Raw genomic sequence first — 22,237 nt, forward strand, 5'->3', positions numbered from 1 at the left:
CTTCCTCCTGAAAAACTATCCTGAGATTCTATGTGTGCTTCAGAATGCAGCCCACGTTGAAAGAGGAAAAAATTAAGAGAAATAAAGACATTTCTCCTCATTATGCCTCACCTGGGGAGGTGTAAGATTTTGACACATTCCCTGGTTTACAAGTCCTTGTAAATCGGGAATGCGCAAAAACCATGGGAGTTATGTGAGAACACCTTCTGAAACGCCCATGGAATGCCTCCCTTGCACAGAGTAAGGCAACATACACTGCAATTTACACTGCATTGCTTTACTCCAGATTTATGAAGCAGCTCAAAGCCACATGAAGTAGCTTTACCTGGCGTCATAAATCTGATTTAGAGGATTGCTTCACGCATGTACTACTTTTGTGGTGCTAACGTGATGCAAGACTCTCACAAATATGTCCCTATGTTTTTCAAAGGCACATTCCTTTTTCTAGGCGCTTTTTGCCTTAAAAGTATCAGAATTTTTCGCTCTGGTTCCCCTTATTTAATTTGAATGATTATGGTGTATTTTGCCGTATTCAATATTTCTCAGTTTGTCTAAGTTGGTTTGGAAATCTTGTTGTGTTGTTTAGCTCTTTAAAATTGTTCGTACTGCTTGAACATGTGGCGTATTTCTCTGGGGCTTGCTTAATGCTATAGCTACCAGGATTCTCTAAGAACTGTTTTTTTCAGCTAACAAGACTGTATTTATGAAGCCGATGGTGTTTACCATTCCTCAAATAAAAATAATAACCTAATTTCTGTCAGTTATGCTTAATACATGCAGGCTATCATTGCATATCATTAAAAAAGTGAAATAATGGATAACTGAGATTTCTCACTGTTCTGTGACACACATGCTACCAACAAAATGTGTTATAGTCATCAAACATAAATTGACATTTATAGAGTATTCAATCAAGTACTAAATTTGGTTCCATCTTAGAAATGTGTGTCTTATAAGTGACATGCAATCCCTTTCTGGGGCTTCGTCTTTATGGTTGAATGTTCTTAATTCCTCCATATTCTAAAGAGCTGAGGGAATTTTACGTGGAGATAAAGTCCTGAAAGGAGCAATATGGTGTAAGGTGGGTACCATCTAACTGTTGATAATTATGATCAAGTCTTCTGTGTTAATACAGCTAATTATAGAGGAGCATTGGAGGGCCTAGCTCAGATACTGAAAAATTACCTTAGCATACTTTGTATGCAAAATAGCCCCAGTCTCTCCCTTTACAGGATTAATCGCAACTGAACAGAACAGAAACAAAATGCAATGCTCCTACCCTAATCATCTAGCCTGTCATTCTAACTTGCAACTCAACTACTCCCTTGCCTTCTCTCTACCCTGTGTCATGATTCACGGGATTCACATACTTTTGGTACTTTGTCCACCACTTCTACATGGAAATGCTTTACCCCAACCTCTTCAACATACATGTGTTCAACGGCAGAAGAGGCTGGTGGGATTTACAGAGTGTGGGAGGCATGCAAAATTTTGCAGAGATGAGTTTGAGGGTAAGCAAAAAAAGCTTAAAGAGAAAGCCATGTGGGCACAGGTGAAAGTGGCTGAACATCAAGTAGCTAAATTAGAGAATAAAGGTCCTGAAGGAGGTCAAGTGAAAATGAAGGGTCATTTAAATAAAGGAAAAGGAATGGGAAATTTGTAAGAGGCAAAGAAAAAGTTTCCATGTCACAATTTCGGCAGGTTAGGGCATTACAAGAACTAGTGTAAGTTGCCACCAAGAGTTAATTCCGAAAATACATTATTGGTTCAGAATGAGGTAATTCAGCAGTCATCTCCACAGCAACAGGTAGTTACCCTACAGAGTCAGGTGCCACAACCACCACTTCCACACAGTGTAAATCTACAGAAATACAGTGCAGAGACAGGATTCTTCGGAGGAGAACAGGTAACAAGATCACCTAGAGTGAATGTGAGTTCACAGTATTGGGTGAAGGAAGATGGGAGTGTTGAAATTGGCATTGTATATACACATAAGCGGCGTTCATTTGTGTTCACTGTACCCCTTGTTGTAAGCAGAACGGATATCGCTAAAACATTGACTGTGTTATCCCGCTAGCATAGACCCATGCACACACGTACACGACAGCCATTTTAGGTATCATGGTCTCCTTGTTCACGATCGATCATCAGCCCCTTCCCTGACCCTGCAAGCTTCTCCCATGTACCCTGACTGCCCCCGCTCTCACACGCACAAGTCATGAGCCCTCCCCTCCCGCATGACTCTGTCTCTGAGAAATCGCACCCCGCGCCTGACCAAACCCCTCCTGTCCCTCCATGAATACCCCTCCTTTGATGACCTCTTCCTCTGAACCCAATTGTCTACATGGACCGCTGGTCATCCCTTAGCCTGAGGATACAGTTCATTGCCCACTACTGTATGCACTCGCCTCTCTTGAAAGGAGCCACTATTGATCATGACCACCCCACCCCCTGAGATTCGATCAGGAGCACACATTCCAACGGAATCAACAGCACACTCAGCTGCATGACAGCCCCCTCCTATTGTATGGAGGATAAGGGCCCCTACTGTAGCCACGTGTTGGAATATCTTCGTACTTTACAATGTCTTGATTGTAATGAAGGATGTGTGTGTGTCATAAACCTGTGTATAAAAGACAAAGCCTCAGAGAAACTTGTTAGAGCACCTCCCGAAGACACTATGCGAGTGTCCCAAATGACATGCTCTCCTCATGAGTAATAAACCTTTTTCTTTGTCTTCCTGCTTCCAGTGCCCGTCTCTTTATTTGGTAATTATTTATGATGGGAACGAAGAGTCGCCCTGCACCAGCAGCCTGGGCATCGGGTGCGATATGGGCTGACTTTTCAACAATTGGCGTCCCAACGCGGGGCCCATCAGCGACATAGGGTCCGGTAAGAGAGGTCCAGACGATGAGGTGAACATGTAAATGATTGGAGTATACCTGCCTTGAGAGGGCCCTCGTCCGGCTGCCGATTGAATGAACTTCACCGATTCCGAACGGACCTCTCTCAGATGACCTATTGTCCTGACTGGAATCCCACAGGAATGCTGCGGTAAAAACATGGAGAAAGAGAACGATCGGGCGCTGGAAAAAGGAAGGCGAAGAACTGTCCACATGGTCCGGTCCGGGTAAGGTCGTGACACACGACAAGTTGCGAAATTGATTGATTGATTGTTTGAAAATACTAGTATTACTTATTGATTGTCTCTGAGAGATTCTCTATTTGCAAACAAGCACAGAGTCGCCATACTCTGTTTAGTCTTTGCAGATAGTGAAGGATAGGTAATGCAGACTTTTGTCCCCATTGTAATCCGTCATACCTATTTTTCTCCCCATTGATTGATTGATTGAATCGAGCATTGAATTGTTCGAAGTTGGTTCTCTTAAGGATCTTCTCCGTCTGCAAACGGGGAAGAATAGGAATATTCTCTCTCCCTTTGCAGGTAGTGAAGGGTAGGTAACGCAAACCTTTAACACGTCGTACCTATTTCATTCCTCATTGATTGATTGTTTACCCGAACATTGACTGTTTGGAATTGGTTCTTTTTGGAGGTATTCTCTATTTACAAACAAGCACAGAGTCGCCATACTCTGTCTAGTCTTTGCAAGTAGTGAAGGGTAGGTAATGCGGACCTTTGTCCCCCATTGTAATATGTCATGCCTATCTACTCCCCACTGATTGATGCACCAGTCTCACCCGGACCATTTACTAGAGGTAGGTCATCTGGCCCGACCAGAGAGCACCCCTAGTGAAAAGGACATATGTAATAATAACGAAGTGATCACTGTATCCTGTTAACAGAAACTTTAGCATGAAACAACCTGGAAAGAAAGGAATAGGAGAACGAAATCAGTAGGCCACTGATGAACTTTTTATTAAATAACGAACGAGGAAACGATAACAATACTTAATGATAAAACCTATTATTGTCCTAGAAACAAGAAACGTTAGAAATAAGCCCGTAATAAGAAACCTGAGAACAGTAAGAGAAACCAAGCGTGGCATCGCAACGGCCACAAGGCAACGAGGTTTCATCGCCCCTCACTGCCCCAAACGTGTCTGTCCCACCGCCTGCCACGGCCAAATAACGGCAAACTGGGAAAGATACAAGTCAGCAGACATCCGCCCCCATTCTGGAAACTTCCAAAGTGCAACAGGTTTGCGGCTACGCCCAGCCGGAAGCAACACATATAGGGCGGGTCCTGCTGCCAACCGTCGGCCGGAGATCATCACATAGGGTGTAGCCGGAGGAGAGGCCGAGGCCGAAGGGACCCGGCCAAGGGGACTGCTACGACAACCCTGGAGAGTTGCAGGGGGGGGAATGTCTATGTCCTCGACCCTCCCCTCTCTCTCCCAGTCTGGACCAGCATCCATGGAGGGCCTGGGTGTGGAGAGGCCACTGCACGAAAGGCCCAGGAGAGGCGTCACACGCCAAGGCTTACCCCACTGGATGAACCAAGGAACCCGTTCCTGGGGCCAGGGCGAAGAGCGTCCGGCCGCCATCCACCGGAGGCCCGGCCCGAAAACATGCCAGGCGCCACTTCTTTCTTCAATAATGGCTGCAACAACCCTGGGGGGGGGGATGTCTTGCACATGCCTCCGACCCCCCCCCCTCGTCCTCATCGCCTGGTTTGGCCATAACAAATGTCAAGCGAGACGCCGTGGAGTGCACTGGGAGGGAGAGGCGGTGCGAACAAGCCTCTCCCGCCTCCCCAGGTGGAGGCTTCCCAGCTGCACCCTCAGCGCTCCAGGCGCCCGGAAAAGGGTTCTTCCACTGTGGCGATGCTGCAACGCCTCACCCGGCAGGGTGGAGCCCGTCCGCTCATTTGACCCCGCGATCGCCGGTAGCTGCCGAACTCTCAAAATGGCGATCGACCTGGCAAGAGCGGGCCCAGCATGAAGGAATGGCCCGGTCACTTGTTGACTCCACCATCATAGTTCTCCACGACCTTGAAGATTCTAGAGGAGCCGCGGGAGTCCCCGACCCCCGCAGATACCCCCGATGGGGAATGACTGCCATGATTGCCCACGGAACAATGGAAATGTAGCCGCAGGACGTCGGCGCTTCCATGCTGTCGCCAGCCTCAGTTTGAATGACTAGAATCCTGCAGACTACAGTTCGGATCAGTTCCGGTGAAAGCACAGTATGACCCGGTAGGAACATTGTTGCCTCCCTCCCCTTTTTGATTGATGGTTCAGACCACCGATCCTTTCTTTTACCCTTTTACGGAACTTTTGGACTGCCGAAAGAAGCTCTGGGCCAACCACGAGTTAGTAGACATTTAGACTATGCCTGGTCTGCCTGACTGCACCCAAAATGGCGCCGATGCAAATGAAACTTTCAACTCCTTGTTGTACCCCGATTGTTCAGCCCTGGTGTCATGAGATATGTATGGAGGTTTTTTTTTTAACCACATGAATTGATATAGGATGTGTACTGATTACATGTTCGGACAATTAATGGATTCAGGATGTGTACTGTCAGTTCGGGAAATGAATTGATATGGGATGGGTACAGGTTATAGGTTCGGACAATGAATTGATATTGGATGGGTACTGATTATGTGTTCAGACGGTAAATTGACATCAGATGGGTATTAATTGAACATTCGGACAATGAATTGTTGTTTAAGTTTTGCACATCATGATTATTGAAAGTTGGAAGCCCAACACTTATGACACTCGCTCACACTGAAGTCTCGACATGATTTTATTGCGCTTTTCGCACTTTTAGATTATGAAATAAACGACCACCGACTCCATTAAAGTTTTCCGCTAATAAGTATCCCCACATATAACAGTTCCAGCCTGCTCCGTGGCCGGCCCACGGGGTTGTAAGCCCATATTTATGCACCGACATTCTTATTAAAGATCTTCTGGAAAAAGCAAACGTAGTTGTCACGTGTGAATTAGTAAGTTTCGAATAAATGACCACTGTTTAAGGATTAAAAGGTATAGTACGCAGAGATACTGCAAAAATGAATGGAACAGGTTTTTGTTATATGTACTTTGCACATCTTTGTACGGCCTAAAGCAACCGCTAAAAGACCCTGGTGTTTAGCCTATACTTTATGTGCTACCTGTATAAAAGAGTCACACTAACGGTCCACCCGGGCTTGAACGCCCAGTTGGCAGGGACTGCATCCCGTGGAGAGTATGCAGTAAGTAAAAGCCTTTCTGCGTTTATGCACGCTAATGTGTCTATCAATATAGCCCCTGCCCCCCCCCCCTTCTTTTTCCCTCTCTCTGCAGGTCACATCGGAATATCGATCAGTGTAGGAAAACGGTGATCTAGCGGACGAAGAGACGGGAAAAAAGGGTTTGATTATGGTACCTAACCGCAACTAGCAAACCATGACTATTTTCTCTCCCTGAACTTAGCGCCTGGGAGGGCAGCCTGAAGGGAAAACCACAAAATATAACTTCGCTTGGCACCCCGAATAGTACAACTAAAATGACGTGCGCTAATGAATAAGCACCCCACAATTAATTAAATAGGGAAAGTTTAAGGAATATTTTGGGGTGAGGTACAGTTAAAATCTACTGCATCCTTTTTCGCATCCTCATAGACATGTAACCCAAAGCTGCCCCATTATTCTCCAACTGACACCGACTGTTGTCTCAGCCTGGAAACGCATTTGCTAAAATGACTCGAAAATACCACCGTGAGCATTAGCCCGACCAGGTTAGTTCCTGACCAATTGCCAAAGGCATAAGTGTGTACAATCAAAGCCACCAGTAAGGGCAGCCGACGGTTAAAAGAGAAGAAAAAGGTAAAAAGAGCTTAGGATGCTAAGAATGCACAGCATACAGAAAGGGATAATTTTGGCCAATAACTGTTTTATGTTTTGTCTTGGATTTTCGTACATAATACATGTACTGTCTTCTCCGTCTGAGTTTGTGTGTACGTGATGCATGAATCTACGTCATCCCTCTGTTTGTGTCTCCGTGCTACTTAACCCCTGTTGTTCTGTGTTGTGCGCGCACTGAATGGTCCATTATTGTACACGTCTCTCTCTCTCTCTCTCTCTCTCTCTCTCTCTCTTTCTCTCCCCATGTCATACGTGTACCGAATGGACCATTTAGGGTGCGGGCTCTCTCTCTCTCTTTCTCTCTCTTTCTCTCTCTCTCTCTCTCTCTCTCTCTCTCTCTCTCTCTCTCTCTCTCTCTCTCGCTCTCTCTCTCTCTCTCTCTCTCTCTTTCTCTTTCCAAAAGCCCCGTTTCCTCTTTTCGTGTGTGATGACGTTGTGCTCTCCGGCACAAAACATTATTGGATTTTCCTCGAACGCAAAGGTGTTCAGCAAAATTGACCAAAACCAAAACAATTGTGACTTGCCATATTACTACCTCTCCTTTCTGCAAAACAATAGGACCCGAGTTGGTCATGAAAGAAAGGACGGGTCAGACGACTAAAGTCCCCTAATCTGGCCTTTATAGGGGGACTATAACGTCAATGGCCTCCTGTTTCTCAGTTCGCTAAAAATGCAATTCCCAATGCACAGATTACTTCGCTCCTCTGCACTTAAGTGTGGATGTCCAGAGTACCCCACTTCTCCCGATCGACCCCAGCTCCATGCCCAAAGCGTCCCCGTTTCCCCTGATTAACCCCAGCTTCATGTCATCTACCCTCGAAAGCGAAATTGACGACCTTGATTAAGGTTCACTCCCCAAGAAGAGCATGTTTTACGTCCACCCCCTCCCCCTTCTTCATGACGATAACGCCCCACTTACAAGAGTTAGCCGACCCCGAAGGGGGATGTAAGATTGTCGATGCTTGGGTTAAAGGGAAGGGCGAGTCTCTACATAAGGACTCAACTTTGTGTTTGCTATAATACACTGTGTATAAAAGTCCAATTTCTCTCCACGTACGTCACGAATGAGCGCCGAACAGGGTTATGAATTCCATAGCAATGCACTCCTACAGACTCCATAAATGACGACTTCTGACTGTGACCGATGAACTTATCCCCCACCTACATAGGATTGGGGGACGGAATTGAGATGTATAAATGTCTTCTCCTGCCAGTTTTTCTAAAACTTGTTTTCTACCCATTCAAAGATATAATCACCGGAGGAGAGGAGCTGGACGTAACGCACAGCCTGGCCACAGATCAAGGAGCACGTGTGACGACCAAAGGTGGAGCCGCAGAGCAACGAGACGCGGGACGAGGCATAACTTTCAAACTCATCAGATGGAGGAATGAAGGGCTGCCTTGAAGCCCTCGACTCGCTGACCCACTTGTGCCTGAAGTCCCCCGTCCCCTTTTGAGTCCGACTGTTGGGCTTGCCTGCTCATTGTCCTTTGCTCCCTTGGTCTCTTGGTGTGTTTGAAGATCTGGCCCCACTCCGCCCTCTCTTCCCTCGATTATTCAACAAACTCTTTCATATAAACTTTTGACTATGAAATGGGATTTTGCCACGGAAGAAGAAAGACATGCAGGTGCCCAGCATGAGGCACCCCTAAGAAAATGGGTTAGGAAACAGGACTGTGATCTAACAGCAGAGGACTGATCGCACCCTGCAACGCGTAAGGATGATTCCGAGCTGGACTTGTAGCTCCACCGCCGGTGCTCAAAAGCGCCAACGAAAAGAAAAACGGACTAACAGAGTCTACCAGTGGTGGCTCGTCGTTGAAAAAGACATTTTCACTAAGACCCCCTTCCTGAACTTTCTCCCTCAATTCTTGTTGCTTTCAAAAATGTTTTTGGTCACTTAAGTCCAAAAGTCTCATATAGCACTTTTTACTATATGTTGATGTCATTGAAAAGAAAGTCAGAACCTGAGTCTACAATATGTCGGAACGTTTTTCCTGATTGCCCTCGACTACGTGTTATGCCGATCTATGAATAACGCAGCGAATGTAAATTCATATGTACCGTATTCCGCCAATTGTATCGACTGCATATGGCTACACACAATTTGCTAGCATTCGACGAACGTTATTTCATTGGCCACACATGACTATATGTACACTCCATCAGTTGGGGTAAACACAAATGTACTAGCTATGTTTAAAAGCGGCGACTGTTGAAATTGGCATTGTATATACACATAAGCGGCGTTCATTTGTGTTCACTGTACCCCTTGTTGTAAGCAGAACGGATATCGCTAAAACATTGACTGTGTTATCCCGCTAGCATAGACCCATGCACACACGTACACGACAGCCATTTTAGGTATCATGGTCTCCTTGTTCACGATCGATCATCAGCCCCTTCCCTGACCCTGCAAGCTTCCCCCATGTACCCTGACTGCCCCCGCTCTCACACGCACAAGTCATGAGCCCTCCCCTCCCGCATGACTCTGTCTCTGAGAAATCGCACCCCGCGCCTGACCAAACCCCTCCTGTCCCTCCATGAATACCCCTCCTTTGATGACCTCTTCCTCTGAACCTAATTGTCTACATGGACCGCTGGTCATCCCTTAGCCTGAGGATACAGTTCATTGCCCACTACTGTATGCACTCGCCTCTCTTGAAAGGAGCCACTATTGATCATGACCACCCCACCCCCTGAGATTCGATCAGGAGCACACATTCCAACGGAATCAACAGCACACTCAGCTGCATGACAGCCCCCTCCTATTGTATGGAGGATAAGGACCCCTACTGTAGCCACGTGTTGGAATATCTTCGTACTTTACAATGTCTTGATTGTAATGAAGGATGTGTGTGTGTCATAAACCTGTGTATAAAAGACGAAGCCTCAGAGAAACTTGTTAGAGCACCTCCCGAAGACACTATGCGAGTGTCCCAAATGACATGCTCTCCTCATGAGTAATAAACCTTTTTCTTTGTCTTCCTGCTTCCAGTGCCCGTCTCTTTATTTGGTAATTATTTATGATGGGAACGAAGAGTCGCCCTGCACCAGCAGCCTGGGCATCGGGTGCGATATGGGCTGACTTTTCAACAGGAGTGAGTCTGATAATAGCTACTGACGGTGCCTAGGAAAGGGGAGAAGAGTGCGTACTTGGCGCAAATCTAGAGGTAGATCAATCTGGTCCTTTTGTGAATGGAAAGGCGAATTATGTAAATGTGACTTTCCTAGTGGACACAGGTGCTACCTGTGAGAAGTTGGCCTGGTATATGATGCTCACTAGTTCTAGTGATCACCTTGTACCATGCCAAGCAACCCCCTTGGTGCAGGTTGTAAAGTCAACCTTATAGACAAGCTATCCTAGGGGTAGCATGGACTAAGCAGTCTTAGGCTAAACTCTGTAAAGGCATGTGAAGCAAGCTGTTTTACCATACACAATCCCTTGAATACCAAATGAAAGGACACCACACAGATATATATTGAAAATATATATGGATTTATTTCTACAAATAACCCTGATACTCTTTATGAGCACAGAAGCAAATGCGTTAAAACAAAACACAGTTTGAATATACCAAAGTTGCACAATTATGGATGAGCCCTAGGGGCCACCTAAACCATATACTAAAATAGTGGTATAAGAACCACTATGGGGAAAGTGAAGAGGCCTAGGGCCTGGGGAATCGCTGGAGCTGTTCGGGACTAGCAGTGAAGAAGTCGGGAAATTCCCGCGGGACTCGGGTGCAGTGCGGAAAGTGCACGCATTACCAATGCAATGTCAATGGTGCGTAAAAGTTACAAAGTTAGTTATTAAGGAACCTTCTGAGTGACCTAGAAGGATGAAACTTTAGACACAGACACTAGAGGTGTGTACCAGTGTGGGAACACCAGCGTTGCTGAGTTACCTCACCCACAGGAAGCGGGTGCACAGGGTCGAAGTAGTGTCAGGTTTCGTCACGCAGGTCGATGGTGCTTGGAGCTGAAGATGCTGCAGGCAGCTCAATGTGAAGAGTTCCGGTGGATCCAAGGGTGGATCTGAAGAGGTGAAGACCTGAAAGCAGAGGGGACAATGTTCAAAGTCACTAGCCAGTGACTACCGTGGAACCAGGAAGGAACCAGGCGATGTCGGGTGCAAACAGGCGATGTCGTGAAGATTGTCTCTGCAGCCACGTGGACACGAAGAGGTCAAGGACGTCCAGGCATTGGTCACGAGCTGTCCTACAAGGGCTCTCGCTGATGGCGTTGTCGGCAACTTGATTAGAGAAAACAGGCCTTGGCTAAAGCAAGCCACGCAGGAAGTGATTCAAGCTTCTCACTCGGGCCAGCAAGGTCAGAGCGGCTGCTCCTTTTCAGGGGAGCAAGGGCCATTCTGGAGCAACCAGACCAGCAGTGTAGTTTGTCGTTTTTGTCACCAAGATGGCCGCTAGCCACATGGCAAGTGGCCGGGATGGCGCGTCGAGTGGCACGGTGCAAAAGGGCCCCACGCAGATCGTGGAGATGCTGGGGGCTGATCTTCGGTGCAAGGGCTGCTCGAGGTTGGGGCTTCTCAAACCCCAAAGCACAGCATCGAGGGTGCCTTGGGTGCTGCGCAGTCAGCTTCTCGGGGGTCTTTCAAGAGGTCCGGTCCCACGTCTCTCGGTGCCTCCACGGGTCCCTTCTTTGCAGGGACTGTGGATCGGGCTGTGAGAAGTCTGGGAGTCTGAGTCTTGTCAGGCTCTGGGCTCGGGCTCGGGCGGGAGGCGGCGGCAAAGCAGATGTCGAGTTGCTGGATGGTGCCTGTGTTCACAGGGTGGCCACTCCTAGGCCACAAGGGAGATGCTCTTCAGTCTTCTGTGCAGCAGAATGTCGAAGTCCAGTCGTCTTCTTAGTTTCAAGTTGATTCAGGATGATCTGAAGTCTCAGGACACAGCTCCCACTCTTATTCGAATCTGGGGGGCCGGATCACCTACTAGGCCCCTCCTCTGGGTGGGACCAGGAAGGGGAGTGGTTACACCCCCTTTCCTTTGTCCAGTTTCGCCCCAGGACTGGAAGGCCCCAGCACCGGTTTGAACTGGCCTATGCACAGGGACACCTTGTGTGCCCCAGGCATGTCTGATTCTATTCAGCCCTGTCCTACCCAATCCACAAAATCCTGTCTGGGGTGGTGCTATCACCTCCCAAGGCAGGAAACCCTTTGTCCAAGCTGCCCTCGCTGGAAGGACTCCCAGCAGCAGGAGGTCAGACTTGTGTCTGTGGTGGCAGCATCCATTTTGTGATGCTGAGGCTCTGTTTAACTTTAACCGGGGTTCAGGTTAGGTACATGTCGTGTCCCTCTAGAAGGGTGGAATGCTACCCCCGTCGCCAGAACTGGCGAGGGGGTAGTATTCCAATTCGTATGACACCTTATAAATCAAAGAAATGTCCAGCACTACTTAACAAAGTGGAAATAATCTATTGTTATACATTGTAGCAAGTTATAGTGAACAATGTTGCATCTCAGTATTCCATTCATAGAGTCCTGGTAAATGATGAGTCTTCAGTGGAAAGGTGATAAATTCTTTATTTAGTTCAAAAAAGGGATTCTTTCTTCATAAAAACAAACTGTAGCCGCTGCCTACGCGTTTCGTCCAAACGGACTTCTTCAGGGCTACAAATAACATATATATACATTAATTACACAGTGAACATGTTTTATATTCTACACATATCATCAATTATTGTTTTTTTATAAAAACAATATATATACACTATTTACAAACTTTATACATATTTAACAGTTATTTTGTACCATTAAAAATTCCACTGAAGCAATTTCTTTCTATACATTGTCTCTATTTATACATATCAGATATCAGAACCTGTAAACTTTTGGACAGGACAAGATTGGCAAAGGGTACTTTTCAAAATTTGGTGGGTTATCATTCTTTATCTAAGACAAGCATACACTCGTTTGATGATTTTTGGAAAGTTTTAGTGAACCAATGTTTTTTCAAGTATTTTTCAGAATAACACCCTCATAGGACACTGGATTTGGGCCCTACTATTATCTATATGGATCCCAAATTTTCTTTATATTTGAAAACAGTTTTAAATGTTCAATGTAATCATCCAAAACCTAGCCGTTTGTGGAAAAGGAAACATGTATACATGGTATTTCTTACCGAATAGGTTGCTGTCCGGATTTCTCAATATTGGGAAATAGGTTTTGCTAATTCTTCCTATGGTGACTGTTGGCATAAGTCGCAATCCTGTATCGCTACCGTGCTATATAAAAAAAGGGGTGAACTAAGTTCAATTTATATAAATGTCTCCCTCCTACTAGATCTCACATAGTAAAAAGCGAAAAAGATGTCACTTTTATTATCTATTAGGTACATCAAAATAAGCCACTTTTAGCCTACCTTAGATGTTTGAAATGAAGTTTCTCCTAATTGGTATTTCTTAGTCTTTTGATGACGCAGGAGCTATAGTGCTTTTTATAGGTCCAACATACTGAAAAAAGTAAATAAATTTATGTTTTATACACCTTTTTTTTAAATATATATATGGCAATGAGTTAATGCTTATTTGGACCATAGCTCTTATATTCTTACAATATGTTTTAAGGGCGAGTTTTATAACCGGATGTGAGCTTATCCAGTTTAATAAAAAACACGGGCATTATGTTACCTCCCTACTATGGCACTTGAACAGGTCTTACATTTATTAAGTGCATGGGAAGAAAGTGAACAGATGGGACTAATGCCATGCAGTCTCATGCAAGCTCCATATTTTTAAGGAATGGGGCAAGGAAATGTATGGATCTTACACATTGGTCCTAATACTGACAAAGTTAGCAGTATAGTTATGCTCTCGTTAAAAAAGATTTAAGGCATAATGAAAGAAAAAGGAATCAGGGCAGAGTAACCCCTTGCACTTACTTGTATTCGAGTTGGTAGCTCGCTTAGTGGCGTCGTGTCCGCAATGGTTTGCAGAGGTATGCACTATTCTCCGAGTTTAAATAACCCGCTTGGGTTCAATAATTGAAAACAGATGAGTCTAATTTGCGCGTTAACGTGCTTTTGATTCATACATGCACGCCATCTTTAAATGCCCCATAGAACAGCGTTTTATACAGAAAATTAAAAAACCTCTTATTATATAGATATCAACTTCTAATATTACTCCTCGCTGTTTATAATTTATTTTATTCGACAAAGTCTGGCTTTTCGATTTATTTGGTTAGTTTAGATTATTACATTCGTTGATCGCCTTAGACGAATTTGAGTTGTCCCTCTAGAAGGGTGGAATGCTACCCCCGTCACCAGAACTGGCGAGGGGGTAGTATTCCAATTCGTATGACACCTTACTCGACATGTTTTGATAAAGCCAAACCCAAGATAGCATTTAACCGCGAGGATTATAATGCACTTAAGAGTATATGGTATGGCAGTATCATGAAACAGCTAAAGGACATGGTTCCGAAAGCTGCAGACAGGCTCAGCTCATGCCAGAGCACCATCTCACATATTTCCAAGCACTCTGCCTCCAGGATTGATGAGGCCTTCCATAGGAGTGACTGATAGGAACATATGTGTCCATTTTAGGTTAGGTATAGGCTTACTACACCCAAGTAAGGGGTGGTTACACCGACTTACCCCAGCTGAGTGATCAGCCAGTTGTGTCAAATATAGAGGCCAGGCCAGGGATGGCACAATACATGCTGCAGCCCCTGGTAGGCCTTGGAAGCACCTATGCCCTGGGTACCTGGGTACACTGTTACAGGGGCCAATAAGGTGAACCAGTTCCAATTTCGGTATGCACCTAAAGTACATGGGTAACAATTTAGAGAGAGAACAGCAGGCTGTGGGTCTGATTAGCAGGCCCACAGCCACATTAAGTCATTAACCAGTGAAGCAAAAAGCAAAAACTTGGGGTGACCATAGGATAGCAGACCCTACTCTCCTACACAACCCCCCCCAAACGCAGGGACATTAGACTAACCTTGACCAGTTGTGTCTTCATGTTCTAAGTGGAAGTACCTGGAGAGACCATCTGCATTACCATGGTCAGTCCCTCGGCGGTGCTCCACTGTAAAGTCCATCCCCTGTAGGGAAATGGACCACCTGAGCAGTTTGGGGTTTTCACCCTTCATCTGATTAAGCCATAAGAGGGGCTTATGGCCGGTCTGAATCTTGAAGTGAGTGGCAAACAAGTATGGTCTCAACTTCTTCAGGGGCCACACCACAGCAAAGGCCTCCCTCTCAATGGCTGACCAACGTTTCTCTCTGGGGGTCAGCCTTCTGCTAATGAAAGCAATGGGCTGGTCTTGACCATCTACATTAAGTTGTGAAAGCACAGCTCCCACTCCCAACTCAGAAGCATCTGTTTGGACAATAAACTCTCTTGAGTAGTCAGGACTCTTCAGGATAGGTGCAGAGCACATGGCCTTCTTCAGGTCATCAAATGCCTTTTGACAGTATTCTGTCCACTGAACCTTTTTGGGCATCTTCTTGGATGTCAGATCATTAAGAGGAGTCACAATGGACCCATAGTTCTTAACAAACTTCCTGTAGTACCCAGTCAGGCCCAAGAAAGCTCTGCCCTGAGTCTGGGTAGTTGGAGGAGTCCAGTCCTTTATGGTCTGAATCTTACTCTCCAGTGGTTGAACTTGGCCTCCACCCACAAGGTGGCCCAAGTACACAACCTTACTCTGCCCTATCTGACACTTGGTTGCCTTGATAGTGAGGCCTGCCTTTTGCAGAGGCTCTAGCACTTCCTTCAGGTGGACCAGGTGATCCTCCCAGGTGGAGCTAAAGACAGCAATATCGTCCAGATATGCTGCACAAAAGTCATCCAACCCAGTAAGGACTTGATTCACCAACCTTTGGAAGGTGGCAGGTGCATTTTTCAAACCAAAGGGCATCACCACAAACTGATAATGCCCACTGGGGGCAGAAAATGCTGTTTTGGATTTAGACTCCTCAGCTAACCTGATTTGCCAGTAGCCAGCTGTCAAGTCAAATGTGCTCAAATACTTGGCAGAAGCCAATTTGTCTATGAGCTCATCTGCCCTTGGAATTGGGTGTGCATCTGTCCTGGTGACAGCATTGAGTCTTCTGTAATCCACACAGATCCTCATCTCTCTCTTTCCATCTTTGGTGTGAGGTTTTGGGACCAGAACCACTGGGCTAGCCCAGGGGCTCTCTGAAGGCTCAATGACACCTAATTCCAGCATCTTTTGTACCTCAGCCTTGATACAGTCTCTGACATGGTCAGGCTGCCTGTAAATTTTGTTCTTTACAGGAAGACTATCACCAGTGTCCACAACATGGGTACACCAGTTAGTCTGACTGGGTGTCAGGGAGAACATATGTCGGTATGACTGCAGAACCTGTCTACAGTCATGTTGCTGATGTTCAGTGAGGCTGCCATCTAAGGCCACACCATCAACTGAGCCATCCTCAGGATTCTGAGTCAGCAGGTATGGGAGAGGGTCAATCTCTTCCTCCTGCCCCTCATCTGTAGCCATGAGCAAGCCCATGTCTCTCCTGTCAACATATGCTTTCAGCCTGTTAACATGGAGCACCCTGTGGGGGCTCCTGGGAGTTCCAAGGTCCACCAAGTAGGTAACCTCTCCCTTTTTCTCAAGGATTGTATGGGGTCCAGACCATTTGTCTTGGAGTGCTGCTGGGGCCACTGGCTCCAACACCCATACCTTCTGTCCAGGCTGGTACCCAGTCAGGACAGCCTTTTGGTCATGCCAGGCTTTCTGTAATTCCTGGCTAGCCTCAAGGTTTTTGGATGCCTTCTACATATACTCAGCCATCCTGGAGCGGAGACCAAGTACATAGTCCACTATGTCTTGCTTGGGCTTTTTTAGAGGTAACTCCCAACCTTCCCTCACCAGACATAGGGGTCCTCTTACAGGGTGCCCAAACAACAATTCAAAGGGGCTGAAGCCAACACCCTTTTGTGGGGCCTCTCTGTAAGCAAACAGAAGGCAGGGCAGAAGGATATCCCATCTTCGCCTGAGCTTTTCAGGTAATCCTTTGATCATGCCCTTTAGGGTCTTGTTAAATCTTTCAACAAGCCCATTGCATTGTGGATGATAGGGAGTGGTGAACTTGTAGTTGACACCACATTCCTTCCACATAGCTGTCAAGTATCCTGACATGAAGTTTGCACCTCTATCAGATACTACCTCCTTAGGAAACCCCACTCTGGAGAAAACTCCAAGTAAGGCCCTGGCCACAACAGGAGCTGTTGTGGTCCTAAGTGGAATTGCCTCTGGGTACCTGGTGGCATGGTCCACCACCACCAGGATGAATCTGTGCCCAGATGCTGTAGGGGGATCCATTGGTCCAACAATGTCAATCCCTACCCTTTCAAAGGGCACCCCCACCACAGGTAGTGGTATCAGGGGGGCCTTTGTGGTACCACCTGCTTTGCCACTTGCTTGGCAGGTTACACAGGAGCGACAAAACTCCTTTGTATCTTCTGACATGTGAGGCCAGTGAAAGTGACAGACAAGTCTGTCCCATGTTTTGTTCTGGCCTAGGTGTCCTGCTAAGGGAATATCGTGTGCCAAGGTAAGAAGGAAGCCCCTAAATTGCAGAGGTATGACCAACCTCCTGGTTGTACCAGGCTTGGGGTCTCTACCCTCTGAATAAAGGAGCCCATCATCCCAATAAACCTTATGGGTACCTTGAGCATTCCCAGCAGCCTCAGCAGCAGCCTGCTGTCTGAGGGGTTCAAGAGAAGGACAGGATAACTGAGCCTGCCCCAAGTCTGCCCTAGAAGGTCCCCCTGTCCCCAGAAACTCAACCTGATCAGGTTCAAGCTCTATAGGGACAGTTCCTTCAGGGGTCTCAGAATCATCTTCCTGGGAAGGCTGATCCTCACTTGTAGGCATTTGGGAAGGCACAGCCTTTACCCTCCTGTTCCTTGTCTTGGAAGGTACTTGGTCCATTGTTCCAGGATCCAAGACCTGAGGTTCAGAGAGGCACTTTGTGGCCTGTGACCTGTTCACAGCAAGGACATGTGATGATATCCCTAACTTCTGACCATAGAGAGCTCTCCAGGTCATTGCCCAACAAACATTCTACTGGGAGATCAGCACTAACCACAACTCTTTTTAGGCCAGTTACCCCTCCCCAGGAAAAGTTAACAATTGCCACACTATGTGTAGTAGTGACATTGCTGACATTGGTCACCAGGTAATTATCACCTGGTATGTATTGTCCAGGGTCCACAAAGCTAGGCGTCACCATAGTGACACTGGCACATGTGTCCCTGTATGCTTGAGCCACTTTTTCATTAATCAGAGGTGTCTGTCTGTACTTGCCCAAATTATTGGGACTGACAGTAGGGGAAAAATCAATCTCCCCATCACAAATCAGAACAGCCTGTGTGGGGATTCTGACTAGGTCAGAATCTCCCTCAGTTCCCAAGGTGATACCCACTACCCCCTTAGTCTGTGGACCAACACTGCCAACTGTACTAGTGGGTGCAGGTGCCTTAGGGGCTGCAGTGTTGGAGGCTCCACCCTTTTTACAATCACTTGTCCAGTGAGTGGTGTTTTTGCAAAAGCTACACCAGGGTTTTCTTTGACCTTCTTTCTTCTTCTTCTTGGAAGTTTGGGACCCAGCCTCAGGATTAGTTTGGGGCCCTGTGGAAGACTTCTGGTCTTTAGCTTTCTGCTCCCCACCCTTCTGGTCTGTTTTCTTTTGGTCACCACCCTGGTTCTGGTTCTTTTGCTTAACTCTGGTTCTAACCCATTTGTTTGCCCTCTTTCCCAATTCTTGGGGAGAGGTTAGATCTGAGTCAACCAAATGTTGATGCAACTGCTGGTTCTGACAGTTATTTAAAATCTGTTCTCTCATAAGCAAATTGTACAATCCTTCATAGTCTGTAACCTTACTTCCCAGCAACCAGCCCTCCAGAGCCTTAGTGGCACATTCAACAAATTCAGACCAGTCCTAAGTCTGTGTCTTCTGGGTATCTCTGAACATTAGCCTGTACTGTTCAGTGGTTAAGCCTAACCCATCAATCAGAGCACTCTTCAGGACCAGGTAGTTTCTAGAATCCCCATCACTAACTGTGAGGAGTCTGTCTCGGCCTCTACCTTCAAAGGAGAGCCACAAGATTGCTGCCCACTGATCCTGAGGGACCTGCTGTACTTTGCAAGCTCTCTCAAGTGCAGTCATCCATTTGTGGATATCATCCCCAACTTTGTAGGGGGGCACAATCTTACTCAGGTTTCTATTGTCATAGGACCTGTCTTTATCCTTAGGGATAGTGCTGCCACCAGTGGATCCTAATCCACTCTCTCTAGGCTGCCTTGCTCTAGCAAGTTTCTCTTTGGCCAGGGCAACTTCTAATTCTTGCTTCTGGATCCTAAGTTCAGCCTCTCTCATTTTGGCCTCATGTTCCCTTCTCTGAGGGCTAGTCAACTCCCTTCTGGAGTTGCCATGAGAACCTCTAGAAACATGGGAAGTATTGGATTCACCTGAGTGATTCCTCCTCCTCCTCTGCTCCTGGTTAAGTCCATTTGGGGGTCTGAAGGGGTTGGACCCACCTTCAGTCCCAAATAAGCTTAAGTTAGCCTGGTTAAGCCTGCTGACTAACACCTGGCTATTTCTCTCATCATCAGACCCACTTTCTTCCTCCTCCTCCTCTTCTTCCTCATCCTCTGGCTGAGTATCTCCAGTGACCTGGTCTTCCTCATCTATGTGGATAACAGGGGCAGGGGCATCAGTGTTTTCTTCTTCAGAAGGAGAACCTCCATCACCAGTCCCTGAGGGGCCTGGTTTGGAGTTCTTTAGAGATTCAGACTGGTCTAAAAGCTCTCTGAGGTGTCCTGCTGTAGGAGTAGGACCTGTTTTGATTCCTCTCATGGAACACAGTTGCCTCAGTTCCTTAAAAGGAAAGATAGCAAATTTGGGTGGTGCCCTTGGAGGGTCACTCTCAACAGAGATGGGTCCAGTGGATCCCTCTGCTCCAGACATTGCTCTAGTGTGGTGGATGTGTTGCAATCTACCTACACTTGTGTTTTCCTACAAAACCTATCTAGTAGTTGTAGTCAGGGTGTGCTACTCCCTATCCTCTACAACCACTAAGTTCAGTAGAACTTAAGTATACTAGTCTTGTTTTAGTGTACCTATCAGGTACCTGTATGATCTTTCAAATGATACTCTCAAAGATTGTAATGGTAAAACAACAGCAAGCTCAAATCCCAATCCGCTGCTCACCAATGTGAGAAGTTGGCCTGGTATATGATGCTCACTAGTTCTAGTGATCACCTTGTACCATGCCAAGCAACCCCCTTGGTGCAGGTTGTAAAGTCAACCTTATAGACAAGCTATCCTAGGGGTAGCATGTACTAAGCAGTCTTAGGCTAAACTCTGTAAAGGCATGTGAAGCAAGCTGTTTTACCATACACAATCCCTTGAATACCAAATGAAAGGACACCACACAGATATATATTGAAAATATATATAGATTTATTTCTACAAATAACCCTGATACTCTTTATGAGCACAGAAGTAAATGCGTTAAAACAAAACACAGTTTGAATATACCAAAGTTGCACAATTATGGATGAGCCCTAGGGGCCACCTAAACCATATACTAAAATAGCGGTATAAGAACCACTATGGGGAAAGTGAAGAGGCCTAGGGCCTGGGGAATCGCTGGAGCTGTTCGGGACTAGCAGTGAAGAAGTCGGGAAAGGCCCGCGGGACTCGGGTGCAGTGCGGAAAGTGCACGCATTACCAATGCAATGTCAAAGGTGCGTAAAAGTTACAAAGTTAGTTATTAAGGAACCTTCCGAGTGACCTAGAAGGATGAAACTTTAGACACAGACACTAGAGGTGTGTACCAGTGTGGGAACACCGGCGTTGCTGAGTTACCTCACCCACAGGAAGCGGGTGCACAGGGTCGAAGTAGTGTCGGGTTTCGTCACGCAGGTCGGTGGTGCTTGGAGCTGAAGATGCTGCAGGCGGCTCGATGTGAAGAGTTCCGGTGGATCCAAGGGTGGATCTGAAGAGGTGAAGACCTGAAAGCAGAGGGGACAATGTTCAAAATCACTAGCCAGTGACTACCGTGGAACCAGGAAGGAACCAGGCGATGTTGGGTGCAAACAGGCGATGTCATGAAGATTGTCTCTGCAGCCACGTGGACACGAAGAGGTCAAGGATGTCCAGGCGTTGGTCACGAGCTGTCCCACAAACGCTCTCGCTGATGGCAGTGTCGGCAACTTGATTGGAGCAAACAGGCCTTGGCTAAAGCAAGCCACGCAGGAAGTGATTCAAGCTTCTCACTCATGCCAGCAAGGACAGAGCGGCTGCTCCTTTTCAGAGGAGCAAGGGCCAGTCTGGAGCAACCAGACCAGCAGTGTAGTTTGTCGTTTTCGTCGCCAAGATGGCCGCTAGCCACGTGGCAAGTGGCCGGGATGGCGCGTCGAGTGGCACGGTGCAAAAGGGCCCCACGCAGATCATGGAGATGCTGGGGGGCTGATTTTCAGTGCAAGGGCTGCTCGAGGTTTGGGCTTCTTAACCCCCAAAGCACAGCATCGAGGGTGCCTCGGCTGCTGTGCAGTCAGCTTCTCGGGGGTCTTTCAAGAGGTCCGGTCCCACGTCTCTCGGTGCCTCCATGGGTCCCTTCTTTGCAGGGACTGTGAATCGGGCTGTGAGAAGTCTGGAAATCTGGGTCTTGTCAGGCTCTGGGCTCGGGCTCCGGCGGGAGGTGGTGGCAAATCAGATGTCGAGTTGCTGGATGGTGCCTGTGTTCACAGGGTGGCCACTCCTAGGCCACAAGGGAGATGCTCTTCAGTCTTCTGTGCATCAGAATGTCGAAGTCCAGTCGTCTTCTTAGTTTCAAGTTGATTCAGGATGATCTGAAGTCTCAGGACACAGCTCCCACTCTTATTTGAATCTGGGGGGCCGGATCACCTACTATGTCCCTCCTCTGGGTGGGACCAGGAAGGGGAGTGGTTACACCCCCTTTCCTTTGTCCAGTTTCGCACCAGGACTGGGGCTGGAAGGCCCCAGCACCTGTTTGAACTGGCCTATGCACAGGGACACCTTGTGTGCCCCAGGCATGTCTGATTCTATTCAGCCCTGTCCTACCCAATCCACAAAATCCTGTCTGGGGTGGTGCTATCACCTCCCAAGGCAGGAAACCCTTTGTCCAAGCTGCCCTCACTGGAAGGACTCCCAGCAGCAGGAGGTCAGACTTGTGTCTGTGGTGGCAGCATCCATTTTGTGATGCTGAGGCTCTGTTTAACTTTAACCGGGGTTCAGGTTAGGTACATGTCGTGTCCCTCTAGAAGGGTGGAATGCTACCCCCGTCACCAGAACTGGCGAGGGGGTAGTATTCCAATTCGTATGACACCTTACTCGACATGTTTTGATAAAGCCAAACCCAAGATAGCATTTAGCCGCGAGGATTATATATTA

This window comes from Lissotriton helveticus, chromosome 2_1 (genome assembly GCF_964261635.1).
Source record: "Lissotriton helveticus chromosome 2_1, aLisHel1.1, whole genome shotgun sequence".
NCBI lineage: Eukaryota > Metazoa > Chordata > Amphibia > Caudata > Salamandridae > Lissotriton > Lissotriton helveticus.